General features: G+C 40.1%; 1 protein-coding gene across 1 annotated transcript in view; it reads left to right on the top strand.

Annotated features, from left to right (window-relative positions):
• RAPGEF5 (Rap guanine nucleotide exchange factor 5) overlaps positions 1-16,604 on the top strand; it is a 157,736-nt gene that overhangs the window by 66,920 nt on the left and 74,212 nt on the right. The window lies entirely within an intron of this gene.

Below are 16,604 nucleotides of genomic sequence, written 5' to 3'. Positions count from 1 at the left end.
TTGCCATTGTGTATATGCAATTTATTCCATTTTCTGCTCACTGGACAGTAGAAAAAAGACTTGTACTTTAGAAAAGAAATACTTTTCAGCTCATCTGCAAGTTCATTCCTACTGAAATAAGGCTGTACACAGGAAAAGAGAAGGATGAAGTGTTTTTTCAGAGCTTCATGCTGTTCTGTTTGGCAGCATTGAGGGTCTGGTCTGGTGTAGTTAGATGTCTAATTGTATCAATAAGTGTGCAGAAGGGAGGAGGGCAATTAGCAAAGGCTAATTACCCAAGATTAAATTGTTTCTCAGCTGACCCTCTAGCAATGGATGTCTGGGAAAATTTCTACATATCTTTAAACTGTATCCACAAAGCACAATTAAAAGTTGAGGTGCTCAAGCAAAGAATATTTTAAATGGGGGCAGATTTCTATCGTGTTTCAGGATTTGGAAACAAGATTACAGATATGTGGTCATAGATGATAAGGGAATGTTGAGACTGTTACTCAAAAAATTCAGTGGATATTTTTGCTGCTACTCTGGTCATTGCAAAGGTTGCTGTGGAGTCAGCTGCAGCTCTGTAGCTGCACAGATTACAGTACAGTTCCAAAAATGGAAAGGAAAGCAGCACTCAGCTTTTCTTCTCCTTTTGAAAAGTATGGTACTTAACAGTTGCTGCTATTTAGGAGATGAGTGACTTCAGTTTAGCAGGAGCTCAAGCAATTTGCTTGTACCCGTCCTGAGCAGTATAACGCAGCAATTACTGCTCTCAGACAAGGAAATGCCTTTAGACCTTTAGGACATGCTTTTGGAGGTGACAGCAAAGAGAAATGTTGCCTGAGACACTGCAGAAGCCCAGGTCATTCCTCATGTGCCCTTTTTTTCTGGGTGGGGAATGTCCTACAGCTAGTGCTGGCAATAATAAATCATGGTGTGCTTCTTCTCTCTCTTTGCTGGTTGTTGTAGGGTGGGTCTAGGCAGCCCATGCCCAGATATAAGAGAGACCTAAAGTCCTTCTTGTGGGTGTGTCTGGTAAGCCCCCAGCTAGACTACTGACTTCATTAGGAACAGTCACCAAGAGGGCACCCTGAACATGGGCAAGGTTTGTCGTAGCTTTCAGTTTAGCTGACTCAGGTAACTTTCACTGGAAAAAAAGCACACATTGCCATGGCAGGGCAGTGGGTTGCATATGTTCAGGAAGCTGTGAGCTTCCATCCCTTCCTCTCCCTCCCTTCCTCCCGTGTGCTCTGAGAGCTGATCCGGTGCACGTGCAGGTGACAGGATTTGACTGGCTGGGCAGGGTTCACTGCTCCAGGCAGATATCCCCCCTCTTCTCCAAGGAGAAAAGCAGCAGGCTGAATTATAGTGAGTAAAGTGTTGTGAATACTGCTTGGATCCAGGATTTCAGCCCTTCCCATCTCATCCTGCTGCTACGAAAGTGATGGCAGATTCATTGGCATTGGCTTACTCTCCAGTCCCTTGGGCTCACTGCAAATGTTAGAGGAACAACATGTTCAGGGCGTGGTATCCTTATGATGTGTAACATGCCCATTTTTTTTTTATATTTAAAAGCACAGCTTATTTTACACTGCTTTCTTTGTAACACAGGGTGATGGGCACTCGGTGCAGGATAAAATGGAGATGCTCTGTGCATTTTCCACAAGAACCTTGTTTTTCAGCAAGTATCCCTGCCCTGAAGCTTTCACCAGCTTTCCCTCCTGGGGAGCACAAACTGGGCTTTCTTGGATGATCTGCCTTCCTCAAAGGAATGGCATGCAGTCTGCAAATGAGAGGCCTGAACACCCTGCCAGGCTGTTCTCCCTGTCCTTGGAGAGCCTGCTAACCAGGCTGGCCTCCTGGCAGCCCAGCTCAAAGCAGAAATGCTGCTGGCTTGCAGGGCTATGTGTTTATCAGCCTGGGCCAGTGCCACTATTAAAAGTTAGAGGCTTTATAACCTGCCTGGAAGTTAAGCTGCACTTTCCAAAATGGCCATTGGGAAATTTTGCCTGAAGCAGAGTTCTCTAGTTTGTTCTCCTTTAGGAATATGAAAAAAAAAACCCCAAAACCCCAACTTGAACATGGAGTTAGAATTGTGCATATGCATAATTCCTCTCTACATGTATTGTGTCCCAGGCACGTGATGGGAAATGGAGTTGTGGCTCCTCCAGTGTTATACCCACTGTGTTTCTAAAGCAGGTCTCTTCAGATTAGTACAGCCTCACATGCACATTTTGCGTTAGCATCAAATATAAATGTGTTATAATGGAGCTCTGATGATTCCTGTGCTTTCCTGTAAAGAAGAAAGGGTTCTCAGCCTAATTGAAGAATTTGGTACTGATTTGGTAGCCCGAAAACTCTTTCCTGTACAGTGAATGAGGTGTGGAGTGTGATAGGGAGCGAGACTGGTTGACTAGAAGGATTGGTAAACTCTCCTGTCATTCAAATAAATAGTCACCATCTTCATCTGAGTTTGAGTACAGAAGTTAATGACTCACTTAAAGAAGATAGATGACATGTGGATGCACAAGAGGTTTTTTGGCAGATAAGGTACCTAAAGGTGTTCTTTGAGGTGTGGTGTTGGGAGTTTGTGGTCCACAAGGAACAGGTGAAGCATGGACTAGTTTGGGTTGCTAGTTCAGGAGATGAAATATAATTATTTTTTCTCAGAAAAAGCAGATGGTTGGGAAGAGGGAATGTAAGTGACAGCTGGCTGGCTCACTGGAAGAAAGCTTGGTTTGGAACTAGTGGGTGGGAGAAGGGATTCCTTTAGTTGGGTTGAGTTCTGGAGGGTGTAAAATTGAAGTATATATATCTATATCTGTAAGATGATTTGTACAAAATCAGAAAGTCCATACTGCTTTTTTTTTAGCTTTCTGGTATGCTATCATTTCACATTTATGGTCTGAATGAAAAAAGAGCTTTGAATAACTCATAATTTAAAAAGTTCTGTGTTCAGTTTCTGTTATATGTGAGCTGCTAAATTGATTTTGACACTGGAAGCTGACAGCGACCAGGTTAGATTGGTATATTGGAACTGGTGTTCCTTGGTAACACACAGTGCCAACTTCTCTGGTAAATAGTGTTTGAAAAGTGCTCTAACCATAATGGTGATCACAGACTTGTAGAGAAAAACAAAACCTAACAGTGATTTTTTCCCCACTCCCTCTTCCTAATGTGTTAGAATAAGGTGCTTAATGAAGGCACTGAACCTACCGTATGTGTTAGGCTCACTAAAACTTCAGCTTTGCTAATGAGTAGAAAGTAAATAGAACTAAAGAAGCTTCTAAATAGGCAGAATAAGCTTCTTCTCTGTGCTTTTGCATTCCTACAATGTATTGATAAATAAATAAAATGAAATTATTGTCTAAAACACACAGAAATAATTTTAATATCAAATGTGCGGTAGCATAAAAAAACTATGCAGTCTTGCAGTTCTAATTTTATCCTTACATGCAAATTCTACCTATAAGCCTAGGGAAATGTGAAACTGGATATTTGTATTTCTATGTAATTTAAATATTTCATTTCCTTAAAAAAATTGCTTTGACAGAAAATAGATGAAAAATCTGTACTGAAATATTCAGCTATAGAGCAAGCCTGCTTTTTGGAGAGGTTTGCTTATTATTACCATTAATTATAATATACAAAGCAAGCTGTGTGTGTAAAGCCATTTGAAGTCATTTATCATGGCTTTTTTCCCCTCCAGCATATATTTGGGATGCATTCAAGACATATTTGCACTAAACCATAGTTTTTGAAATTCCTTTTAGTCAACTATAATTCGAATAATGCCTTTGTAATAGACGTAAAAATGTGTTGTACAGTATTTCCAGTTATTATTTCAATGAAGTGTTGTGCTCATTAAGAAAATCATGTCTGTTTATAGTGTCATTGTTTAAGTAAAATTGTAAAAGGCCTTTTCACCTCAGCAAATGAAGAGAATATTCTTTAGATTGTAGTATCAATTTCATAGTCAGATCAACTGAATAAGATGTTCACAAACTGACAGTAATGTTCCAAGGGGGTTCTTACAGTACTTTGCTGTGTCAGGAGGAAGGGGAACATTTCCTAAATCCACCCTGTAATCCCTTTACAGATTAATCTATATATTAGTTAGAATTACCTGCTGTTTAAAAGAATATAAGTACTACAGCTTAGGTGTATTGATTCTGTGACTTAATTCAGGATGAAAGAGATATATTATATGAGGCAGGTATGTTTTCAGAAGGACAACAGATACTGAGGAGCAGTTCTGGTAATTTGCTGGGTACTAACTTTTGTAGTCAGTGGTCTCATTAGGAAGACAGATGATTTGCTCATTGAAGCAGGTTAGTGGTTGAGCTGAAGCTGTTAAAAGACTTACAACAGAAGATTAATGATTTAGAGCCTTGGGTTGTATAGATTACTCATGACTGAGGAATTTCATAAGGAAATTCCAGCCATGACACACCAGGGGTATTTTTAGGGAGCCCAGCTGGACACCTGCATGGAGACAAGAAAGAATGCCAGGACTTGTCCAGAGCTGCAGTTTTGGTTAGCTTGACAAAGCTGTGGCATTGGGCTGTTGTACTGTTGGATTGATGGTTGGTAATCAAGGATGGAAAAATACTCTTTAAAACATTGACATCAAGTGATGTCTGAATACAGTCAGTGCTGAAATCTGTGCATTACTTTCTAAAAACATAATTTTGTTATGTCTGCTCTGTTTGGGACAGATCTATAGAGTAACTTGTAGGTTTACTGCTTTTGACTCTCGGCAGTTGCTCTGCATCTCTTTGCAGAGCTGTGGGTCAAGTGGTCATAACAATTACTATGCATCTTTGCAAAAATTTTCATGGCTTGAATAGCTACGAGGTGGTACAGATGTCTAAAGTCATCTAAACAGAATGGACTTGGCATGTCAGCACAGGAGTTTGCTGTTTCTCTTTATACCTCTTGGACCTGCCAGCACTAGCAGAGAGAGCTGTACCAGGCTAAGATGATAGTTTGCAATTTTGATTTAGTCTTCAATTACAAGCCAAGAAAAAATTAATCTATCAATGAGATTGTCAGTATATACTTCCTTGTTGAGCAAGAATAAGTAATTAAGAGTTAGGTACATGTTTGCTGTGGAGGTAACTTGAAGTTCAAGTCTCTGGTCTGAATCAGGGGAAACAGGGAGTGGAATCTAGTTCTGTCATGTTCTGGAGAGAATGTCCTATTCCAGATGCTCGATTTTTCATCTGCTGGAATGAATGCATAGCTCCAGGTGATCACCTGTTTTTCATAAGCGAACCTCTTTATCTTCTGAGAAGAAAAGGTTTCTACAGGTCCTAGGCTCTTTTTCTTTTTTCTTTTCTCTTTTCTTTTCTTTTCTTTTCTTTTCTTTTCTTTTCTTTTCTTTTCTTTTCTTTTCTTTTCTTTTCTTTTCTTTTCTTTTCTTTTCTTTTCTTTTCTTTTCTTCTCCTTCTCTTCTCTTCTCTTCTCTTCTCTTCTCTTCTCTTCTCTTCTCTTCTCTTCTCTTCTCTTCTCTTCTCTTCTCTTCTCTTCTTCTTTTCTTTCATTTCTTTTCTTTCTTTTCTTTTTTTATTTTCTTTTTTTATTTTTTTTTCTTTTTTTTTTTCCATTCCCCCCCCCCGCTTTTTTTCCCAGTATGGAATGTGCACCTTTTTGAAAAGGCATCTTTTTGAAATGGAAAACATTTGCCAGAGATAAGGATCCTCCTGTTCAGATGTAGGACTGGGATCATCTGCATGCTTGTTTCAGTCTTTTGCAGCACTTTAAAAATAATGATAGAATTATTTTTATTTACTACATTCTTTTAAGAGGACCTCCCATTCCTTTTTTAGAGTCTATTTAATCCCTAGAGTCTATTTAATCTCCTCCAAAGTTCTGGAGGAGGACATCCTCATGCCAGGAGTGCAAAAGAGTGGTGCCATTATGTGATCCTTCTCCTTATTAAAAAAAAGCACTTGAGTCATGCTTGTGCTCCCATGATGTATTGTGAGCATAGTATGGGAACACATTGAATAGAAACCTCACTATTTTCCTTTAAGTCAAGTTACATATTCCCACAATACTTTCTTTCCTCCAGATGCTCATCCTAGTGTTTAAAAGAAAAGAAAGCCTAATTTTCTCTTCTTTGATTTATTCTGTAACATTATACTACTTTGTATAGGAGGAAATTCCACATACACATTTTGCACGTTGAGCTTTCTTTAGAGTAGAATGGTGACTCATTCTTGTGTGGGACAATGACTTAGGTCCTGAGCTGAAAGGAGTAAAAAGGGCACATGGTTCTTAGCAGACTAAAACCTGGGAGACAGAACTTTAAATTTTTATTTTTGAATCCGTTGGTTATTTAATAAATAACCTTCTTCAAATCTCAATGCTTTTCTACACCTTTGTTTACCCAGGTATAAAATGAGGTCTTAAACATGTGGGACCTTGAAGAATGCCATAAAACTTGCAGTGGTTAATGAATGTTGAGGAATTGCTTTGGGATCCTTGAGACTTGGTTCAGGAATCCCAAGGAAGCTGGAAGTGGGTTGAAATGTTGATGGCCAGGGGGAACTTTTTAAAAAATCCTGAGCATAGCTGAGGTGAGGCCAAACATTTACAGTCCCAGTGCAGCCTCTGGGTCCTCGGGCATCGCTTCAGGGGCTGTGCTGCCCCAAAGGCTTGTCCCCAGCCCTGGGCTGGCCCAGGTAGTGCTGCTTTTTGACATGACACAGGGAATAATGAAGCTGAAAAATACAGTGAATACACCTTCCTTGTGGGGTTATTTTCCAGCTGGATTGGTTCCCCTCATATTATGGGGACACGGATATGGGGTGAGAATGAGATAGTGTCAGGGATCACCTGTGCTGGTGAGAGCTACTCTGCTGCTCCTGGTGAAACACAGCCATCCTCCTTAATTCCCCAAAGCCTTGTGACTTACCCAATCCAGAAGCTGGGCTGGGTCAAATGAAATGTCCTTGCATTTTTTTGGGTGGCAGTATTTCAATCTAGATCCTGTGTTTCACCAAGTGGCTTCATGAAGGCACACACGCACACAGAAGGAGGTGAGTGATGAATGGGGGTTAACACCCAGGAGCAGGAGAGAACAGGAGTGTTGTTTCTCATGGGCAGCAGGACTACACTGTTCTGGTGGTATCGAGACTGAAAGCATGGCTCCTTGGTCCTGCCTTTGCTCCATTTATTCACATGAAAAAGTAGAGAAACTCTCTGAGAGCTGCAATCTGCTGGTTGTCACTGTCCCCTGCTTCTGTGTTTCTCTCTGGATTTCGAATCACTAACCTGCTTATGTTTCTAGACTGTCCAAAGGCTTACACAGAATCAATCTTATCATATTCTCTCTTTGGAGAAATAGAAATTACCAGTTTATTAGTTCAAATCATCTGCCCTTTTGTTTTCTGGCATTAAATTGTCCCTCTCTCCATGTGATAAATACATTTGATGACATTCTGAATGTTCTTTTCTTCATTTTCCTGATCTATGACATCAATAAATTCCCAGTTATGCTGATAATACAGTGGATGTATTCTGCCATTCACTTCTGTACAGCTACTACTACCCTTTTTCTGGGAACTATGAATAACAAAGGTGTCTGGATCTCTCTATTAAGTTAGGGAATTTGTTACCTAAATTCAAGAAGATAAAAAAGAAAAGTTGATAATGTTTTGAATATGTACCATGCAAATTTAGGTCAGAAATTTTAAGCAGTTTCTGAATTTCAGGAATAGTAATTTTGTCTTTCACATTTCCGTGGCGCAGAACTTTTAAGTAATTCACGGTTTTAGCAGACTTTTCTGTTGGAATTGAAATGAATCAAGGACATATCGTTTTGGCTCATAGTGTAGACCTGGCTGTAAAGAGCTACCCAAGATAACTGGAAAACTTTTTGATAAGCTAGAAACCGATGGCTGTCTACCACAGCTTCCTCTTTGAAAGTTGTCTGAGATTTTGTAGTCTGCCCAGAGACCAGAGTCATGTAAAAAGGATTCAGTGCTTTAGGTATCCATTTTTTCTCTTTCTTTTTCTTCCTATCCTCCTGAATAAGTTCAGGAAGAACGTTCCATTTCAGTGTAGTCAAGATTTGGGCCAGTAAGATACCTGCCCAGTGTCATTAAACAAGTGAACACATTTCTGCATGTCAAACTTTGCTTTGTTTTAAATAGAAACTACACTGGAGCAAATGCTGTAGTAAGATCTGGAGTCTATGCTAAGGTCAGTGTGATTCCATGGCAGGATGCTCTGGAGTCGTTGAGGCCTGTGTTAGGACCTCACTGGAATAAATGCTGAGAGCATTTGTTGGCATGTGTTCTTGTGAGCATGTTCTGGAGACCACCTAGAGAATGGCAGTGTGGAAACAGCCTTTTCCCTATGTTCAGGTGCCTCTCCTGTGCCAGAGTCAGGCTATCTGCTCTGAGAACTTTTTGGAAAATGGCAGCTGTAAAGTGGCTGTCTCTGCCTTCTTTGTTGAAACCACATACACAGCAGGAATGTAAGGACACTTTGACCTTGTATTTTTTGCAGGCTCCCTTTTTTCCCCCCCAATATTTATTTATTTTAATCATGAAACCTTCCTAAAATCTCCTCCCAAACCTGTCCTTTTGCTATGGCCATTCCATCACTCATTGTGCCTCCATTTTAAAGTTTAATTCAGCCCCTGCTGATGTTAATAGATTTTTTTTGTGAGAGCAGTATATAGCCTGTAGAGTGTAAAGCTTTTGTCACACCGTAGCCATGGAAGGTGGTGGTATTTTGCAAGATGTGCTTGACACACGGCCACCTGTGGAGAACACTGATTTGGTAGCAGTTAATACACCATTTGCATCCATTTCTCTTGGTTCTGTGTGGCAGCTCAAAGAGCAAAGGAATGAAAACCCAGGTGATTAGTGGTATTTTTGCTGACTATCTTCCTCTAAATCAAAGCAGATATTCCCCTCTCCTTCCTCGATTAGTGTTCCTACCGCTGTGTGCAGCACCTCCTCTATTTTAATTCACAGCTCATGAAAACGAGGTCTCAAGTGCATACGCACAGATTTCATTTTAACTACCCAGTGAAAAGTTTTAATTAGGTGTTTCATGTGGAAACATGAAACAGGGTTTGAAATTAGCAGTGACCTTGCAGCCTTCCTGGAATATATTTTCTGATACCGTGTGGCAGGCAGTTCCCAGCTCTTCCAGTCACTGCCTGCAACGTGAGCATCCGAGCGGGGAGGGCTCTGAAGTGTGGGAGTGGCAGCACTTGCTGGTTGCAGGAAAAAGTACTTTAGCCTCTTTTGATGACTGGGAAAATAATAGGATGACCTAACTCAGGAAGAGCATGAATAGTGGCTGGTAGTTCCTTTAACAGCTTGCTAAAGATCAAATCTGAGATGGATTTCCAGACTCTGAACAAGGGTAAGCCCTGAACAGGGGGTGATGCTGAGCTACACAGCCCTGTTTGATCAAGGGAAGGGCCTTCAGCTCACATGCCTTTGTTGGCTGCTGTGCATCAGCTCTGTCCCCTGCCAGCTGGCTGATGCTGCTTTCTCACTTGGAGAGGCTGGACTGAGAGCACCATCCCTCATTTCATTTCCATTTTCCCTGGGAGGTGAGGGCAGTACACCTCCCAGTACAGTAAGGGGAGGGGAGTACAGGTGAGGGGAGTACACCTCTACACAGTACAACACCTGTGTGTTGTACCAGGAGCAGCATTCCTACTTTATCTGGTGCTAGGAGGAACAAAGACAAGCTTTGCTCTTTTGGGCAGAGTAGAAGACAAGAACAGAATGCAAATGTGCATCACCTTTTTGGTTTGGTTGCAATATCACAGTGTCTCTGCTGTTTTTAGAGGTGATAATATTTGTTCAATGAATACAGCATCAGTTTAAGCCTTTTTACAAAATACTTTTATATTGCAAATAGGGGATTATTCACCACCACAGGAATGTTTAAACAACATCTGTGGATACAAATACAACTGTTAAATCGATTTGCTCTTGGTAATATATTCTGTTTGGCCATATTTAGCAAGTTAATAGAGACTGGATGTGGTCAGGGTCACAGAAGACACTAATCAGAGCTGACTGAAGTGGCCACAATTTCAGTTCTCATACGCAAAGCCTTGTGGTTCAGGCTTTCAGCTAAAACCCACATACATTCAAGCCTGGGCTTCCTTGTTCAAATGGCAAATAGCTGGGAATGTACTGACACTCTGGCTTTGTCTCCTCAGGTGAGAAAGTGAATCTTTTCAGTGGAATCCACACATTAATTCAGTCTGTCTAAATAATCTCTCCGTCTCTACACAGTACCTGTGCTGAGCTAATCATTGGGCCATATTGATTTCTTTTTGGATTCTTGGATTTTGATGAACTTATGGAAAACAAGCATGAAGCATGGGGTCTTTCTCAGGATTTCACCAAGGACATGGCAGAATTCTTCTCCACCAAGGAATTTGCAGTGCTTATAGTCCCCCAATTCTCCTTCTGTAGACACACCTGCCTATGTGTGCATGTGCTGTACGTATTTATTCATTAAGCAAATCACATATTTTCCTAAAAGCAAAGACAGTCTCCTATAAAGACTACTTATGGAACCCCTTTTCACACTGTAGAATGAACTAGTCATTTAAACACACAGTTTCAGTTGTTAACATAAAGAAGATGCTTTCTCTTGGTGACCCATCTGTTCTGACAGTCCTCTCCTTCTCTTCTTTTCAGACTGCATCAGGTTTTTGTCTAGCAGATTCTGGAGAAGTTTCAACTTCCTTTTCAGTTCTTCAGATTAAAACCTGAGTTTTGGTAATCAGAAGGGGTGTTTGAATAGTTAGGGCACACTGGTGGCTGAGTGATACTACAGATAGGTTGAAATAGATCCCCTGAACCACCTGAGACTTGCTTGCAGTGGCAGATTTTTAATGCAGGACACTCAAATCAGATACTTTCTTTAAGATGGCCCCTATAAATTCTTTTCTTTTCAGTGCGTGAACTATAGTTTTCATTTCTAAAGACCCCTAAAAATGTGCCTCTCTTACTTTGTTTTAGACTCTTCTTGTAGGAATGTATGCAGGAACTGGGGGAGCGTGTTCCAGTTTTCCAGCAGAGCTGTGGGTACGTGTGCTGGTTTGTGTGGGATCTGCAGAGCTGCTCTGCTCTTGCACTGGGTGCCTGTATGCTCCCTGTAACTCGTCTGTTCTCACTCTCCCACCCCCAGCTATCACACAGACACACACATATGTGTATGTGCAGTTATGACTGTCTCTTCCCTGGAGCAAAACTTAGTTTTGTACTCAGTAGGCAAAAAGGCTACAGTTTCACCACACCACTGTCCTTTGCAGCCGCTGTAGCAATGCTCTCCAGTCCTGTCTAATATTTTACTGGTTAATCCATTGACACATACTGTTTTCATTGCAGTGACATGTAAATAGTAAATATTTGCATTAGACAAAATCTATACAGTAAATCATGCAATAATTGTTGTTTTAAAATGCCATTAGTTTTTAATCTGTGTGATGTTCAAAATGTATTAAGGATGCCCTAAGAATAAAAACAGTAAAACAAATAGCAATTTACTCATTTAAGTATGGTAGAAATTCACATCTTACCTGCTGTAAGAAGAAAAAAAAAATTCAGCATTCCAGCAGAAGCATCAAAAAGCTGTAAAAGTTGCTTGACCATTATCTTGACAAAATTAGCTCTAAAATCATAGGCGTTTGCAATCTTCCTTGTAATTCATTAATGCTGCAGTTTCCGGTGTTCCAGTGCTCTCATGTGTGGAAAGGATCTGCGTCAAATAGTTGGATGCCCAGCCTGCTTGAAAAAAATCCAATTGATTAAGGTCTAATAATATATCCCATCCAAAGATTCTTCATTTGGGCAATTTTGTGAATGCAGCAGAACATGCAATACCAATGTGTCCTTGATCACCTTTGCTTTTGTAAGAAATAATTTGTTCCAATTACTTTACTTTTTTTTTTCCATGCACAGGTTAAGTGCTTGCTACAGCAAAACTTCTTCACTTTCCTACCTTAGACAATATATTTAATGAACTTTATCTGTATTGCCTTGTTAAGGGCAAGGAGCTAGGAACTGCCTCTAAATAGACTAGAGCTTTTATGGAAATGAAAGCACCAAAGAGTTGCTTCATCATGGGAAATCACTGCCAAAGTCGTGTGAGCTCTTGCTCTCCTGGCAGACACAATGTAGAGAAACATTTTCATTTTTAGCATCTTGACATTCAACTTTTTGACTTCTAATGCTTTACCACTTTTTAGCATATGAATATTTTCCATTAAAATGTGTTGTTATGAATTTGCTTATATTGAAATAACAGTTGAGATAATTTGGAGATATAGATAATTAGAAACTTAGATCATGCTGTACAGAAGCATTCTAATAAGATAAACGAAAACCTGCATTTTATTTTCAGCACAGTCTAATATTTAATAAGCTAAAGCTTAAAATCTGATGAATTGGCAATGATTTTGTGATTTGATATTCAGAAAGAATGTGTCCTGAATACCAAATGAGTGAAAGTTACTGTGGAATATCATTGCTGCATTTTTTACTTTGACCTTGAGAACTGGGTTGGTTTAGTGTTTTTACACTGCTAACCTTGAAACACAGTAATTGGAAAAACAGTGCTGAAGGTTAGCAGTGCTTTTTCTTGAGTTATCATAGGGGAATGGTTTGAAGTTTATGGGGGTGGAGAGAAATTGTCTTCAAGGTCTTCAAATAGCCTGAAAGTTTTGGTGATGACAGCATTTTAACTTGTCGTTATCCTGAAAATGTCCTTCTGTGCCAGTGAAGCCTTACATAGCTAAAAGGAAAAGTAACTGCAGGAAGGGGTTTAAGTAATGTCAGGAGGATGGGCATGGCCAGGAAGCTGCTAACAAATCTTTTCTGAAGCTGCAGAAATATAGCCTCCTGCACTGTGGACGTGAGCCCTCACAAAATATCCTTGGTACAGTCTTGTTTTGTAGGTCAGGTGAGTAGCTATGGGTAGAGATCATACTTCCCATGTCAAGTAAATGCTCATGAGCCCAAGTCTCATCCTCCTCTTTGCTGGCTGCTAGCAGGCAGCCAATGCACCAGTACAGATGAAGGGTAGGCGAAGAAAGATGCTTTGCACAGGGAGGGTTTTGTCTGGAATAAAAACAGGCATAAGACAGAAACAACAGGCTTGTGTTTTCATTTTTTTCTTTACTGAATGGATAGTTACACTGTAAACTGCACATTCATTACTTACACTGGAAAAAATTCTGACATATTTCAGGAGCATTAGATAGTGATCACTTGCATTTTAAGGGAGCAGAAGAAAGTGTAAGCAACTTCTGCTTAGGGTCATCTGAAAATATAATTCATTTTATTAAAAATTTAACAGAAACCTAGTGTTTTAGTTAGGATTTTAGACTTTGCCTTTCCCCTACCCCCCCCGACCCCCACTGTGGTCTCCGTGTTTCTGATTTCCTCCAATGCATGTGTTAAAATTCAAGGCATCTATAAGGCACATGTCCTCCTGACCTAGTGCTGTAGTTATGATGATGCATAAAATTAATCATTGCAATTATGGAGGCAGTCTCAAGCACTTAGGAACTCATGCAATTGCTTCTTGAAACATGACTGCACTGAAGAAAGGATCATTAGTTATTTCCCTGGAGTACTTGGATATTGTAGCCCTCTCCACAGGGTTCTATTAGGGGGTTAAGACCCGGTCATCTGTCCATACATCTCATTTTATGTTTCTGTTACTCAAATGCTCTGTGATAGATGGTGAATTCCAGACTGTGTGTCTTCTTCACCCTCAGCATCTCCTTATCTATCAAAGTTCAGGTCAAATAGTAAATGGCCAACCACGTGGGAAGGAAGAACCCAACAATGACAAAGTAAACAGGTTTAAGAAGTAATTTCTGGAAGGACTTATGAGAGAAGGTGGATTTATGAGATTTATGACGTAAAAATAATTTCCTGAGCAGGGAGAAAGAAGTTGCTTAGATGAGATCTCACATTATACATGAAAAGGATGTAGCTGTAGAAAGCTATATAAATTGTTTGAAGCTATGATGGTCAGGAAGGAATCAAAGCTGGAAATGGGGGAAGGGAAGCCAGGATCAGAGATATGTGAGAGTTTCAGTATTGCTTGGGTGGCATAATAGGTGTTGGCAGTGTCTAAGTAGTCTGTAGTATGCAGTCTGAAAGTAATGGGATGTGATGAGAGAAGAAGAATGGGATCAGAAGATATATGTCAGCAGAAAACTGCAGCCTGCGGTGAAGCCTTTGTTGGCTGAAGAAATCACTGTGCATACAGTATGATATCAGAAGCTGATAAGTGGCATCATGGAGTGTCACTCCCTCCCTATAGGTACCACCAGCTTGCTCAGGAGGAGATACTTCAAGGAAGGAGAAGGGAGTGACCCAAGGGAGATTGTTTGGGAACCTGGTGTGAATCCTGCTCCTCATGGCGAATTTAACCAAAGACAGAAGGAGCCTTATGTAGGCATGATAGTGGCTGAAGAAGAGGTAGAGAAGGGCAGCAGGGAAGTGCAGTGAAAGCCCAGTGGCTGATGGATGGGCTGAGATTTTATGGGTGGGACTGTCAGTAGAGCAACATGGCTTGAGGGGTTGTTCTGAAGAGAGCTGTCCCCTACCATGTGGAGAAGGGAAGGCTATGTCAGGCAGAGCTGGTATGTGAGCTGCTGATAATATCAGAGCCCAGCAAAACATGCAGCAGCCTGGCTAAGGGTAGATCAGATGTCCTCGTTTTGGAGGCGGCAACATCCCTCAGAAGGGTGGAGCAGATGGCTGGAGGCAGCAACAGCTCCAGCTCCAGCTTGATGTGCTGCTGCATGTCTGGCAGCCTCCGTGCTGGCAGCAAGGCTTTTCCTTCCAGTGCTGCTGGGAATGGTCTTCTGGTGCACGGGCTACAACACCAGTTTGAGGTACCCTGTCATTGTAAGGTTTCATGGTCTTGACTGAGGTAAATCCCAGCAAAACATTCAATATCTGATCCTCTTTTTCCAGTATTTCTTCCTATTCTAATGATAGAGCTGGTTAAATCTCCCCACACAAAAATAACACTTTGGATCACTTCTGCCAACTTTTTGCAGAAGAGACAGTGAAATCTGGACTGTGCCACAGTTCTGCATGTGTTCCTCCTCAGAGGAACCATTCCCTGTGGAGGAGGTCACACAGGGAGGCAGATGAGTGTTTACTCAAGATGCCTTGCATCTAATTGCAGATACAATGTGATTTACTAGTTGCCATGGGAACGGTGCTTTTTTCATTCCATAACTTGAATAAATGTTGAGGTTGCCCTTGGTATAACTAACTTAGCTCCCTTCTAAAGCTGGGCACGATTGTATTATCTAAGAAAAGCAGAGAGGAGACTCCCTACTGAAATAAATTTAGAGCATGTAGGCATGCAACAAGCAGGTACATGATTCCATCAGGCACAAAATAAGGAATAAATTAATATATGATTATCTAAAATTATAAAATATAAGGAAATATAAAACGTTGCTTCATAATGTGGTGCCATACATTTTTCTGTAATTTGTATTGTTTGTGACACTTTGGTTTTCTTCAATACATGAAAACTTATTTAATAATTTTATGGCTATTTCTTTATATAGGTATGCAAAAAAGCACTTTTCTTTTTTTTCCTTGTTGCAATCCTGCAATAAAATTCCTTTATTTCTTGGATGCTATAACCTCCAGTTCTGAATTAATCATTGCTGACAAGAGTTGATTGTTAACCTGCTCTTTCCCACCTCCCTTATTCTTTTATGTTTTCCTTTTGTTAATTGTGGACAACAAACATTGTACCAAAACAAATGGATCCTTTAATTTGCTCCTGTGCATGTAACATTAGAAAAAAGCATTGTAGATAAAAGCAGCCTGATTTTTCTCATTTTTATAGTTACTATTAACATCAGTGAATATTTTATGCTGCATAATAAATGCAGAATCACATCTCCTGCTATTAGGTGGAAGGAGTGAGTTTTATTTTTCATTCTAACTCCTTTTTCCTTTTTTTTTTTTGGCAGCTTTATTGCATGCTCTACACATTTCTGTCTACTTAGGGTCTGTTATCAAGTCTGTGAGCGATTAGTGGCTTATCTATGTTTGAATGATTTAGATTCATGAATTAATTAACAACAAAAGAACCATTAGAAAGCATTAGTAAAAAGGCTGGTGATTTCAGGCTATTTTGGAGAGAATTAGAACTGTCATCCAAACCCAAGGAAATTGTAGCCATTGTGATTCATGCTTTCCTCAAAAGAAATCACTGTATTATGTCTAACTTAGTTGAAAACAACCACCAAACCACAGGATATAAATCCTATTTTGTGATGACTGCTATTGGTCTAGCAGTTAAATAAATTGTTTTGATTTTAAGCATTAGCTTTGGTTTTGTTTTTTTTTTCCCTACTCCTTTACTCAGTGCTTTTTCACACTTGCAGTTAAATGTCAGTGCATTTGAGAGAGTTTGATTCTGGAGTTCTTGAGAATGAGCTTGAGCTTTATATAGTATTCTCAGTTTTAGAGAACCTTTTTCTTAAGCCTTTTATGAGGTCAGATCCAGCTCCTGACCTTTGCTGAGTACTCTTTTTAGAAAAATTATCTGCATCCTTCCTTGAGCACAACACTTCA

This window comes from Agelaius tricolor, unplaced genomic scaffold (assembly GCF_023055355.1).
Source record: "Agelaius tricolor isolate 1412-34295 unplaced genomic scaffold, bAgeTri1.0.p SCAF_6, whole genome shotgun sequence".
In the NCBI taxonomy this organism is placed as follows: Eukaryota; Metazoa; Chordata; class Aves; order Passeriformes; family Icteridae; genus Agelaius; species Agelaius tricolor.
This window is presented reverse-complemented; position numbering and strand designations above follow the sequence as displayed.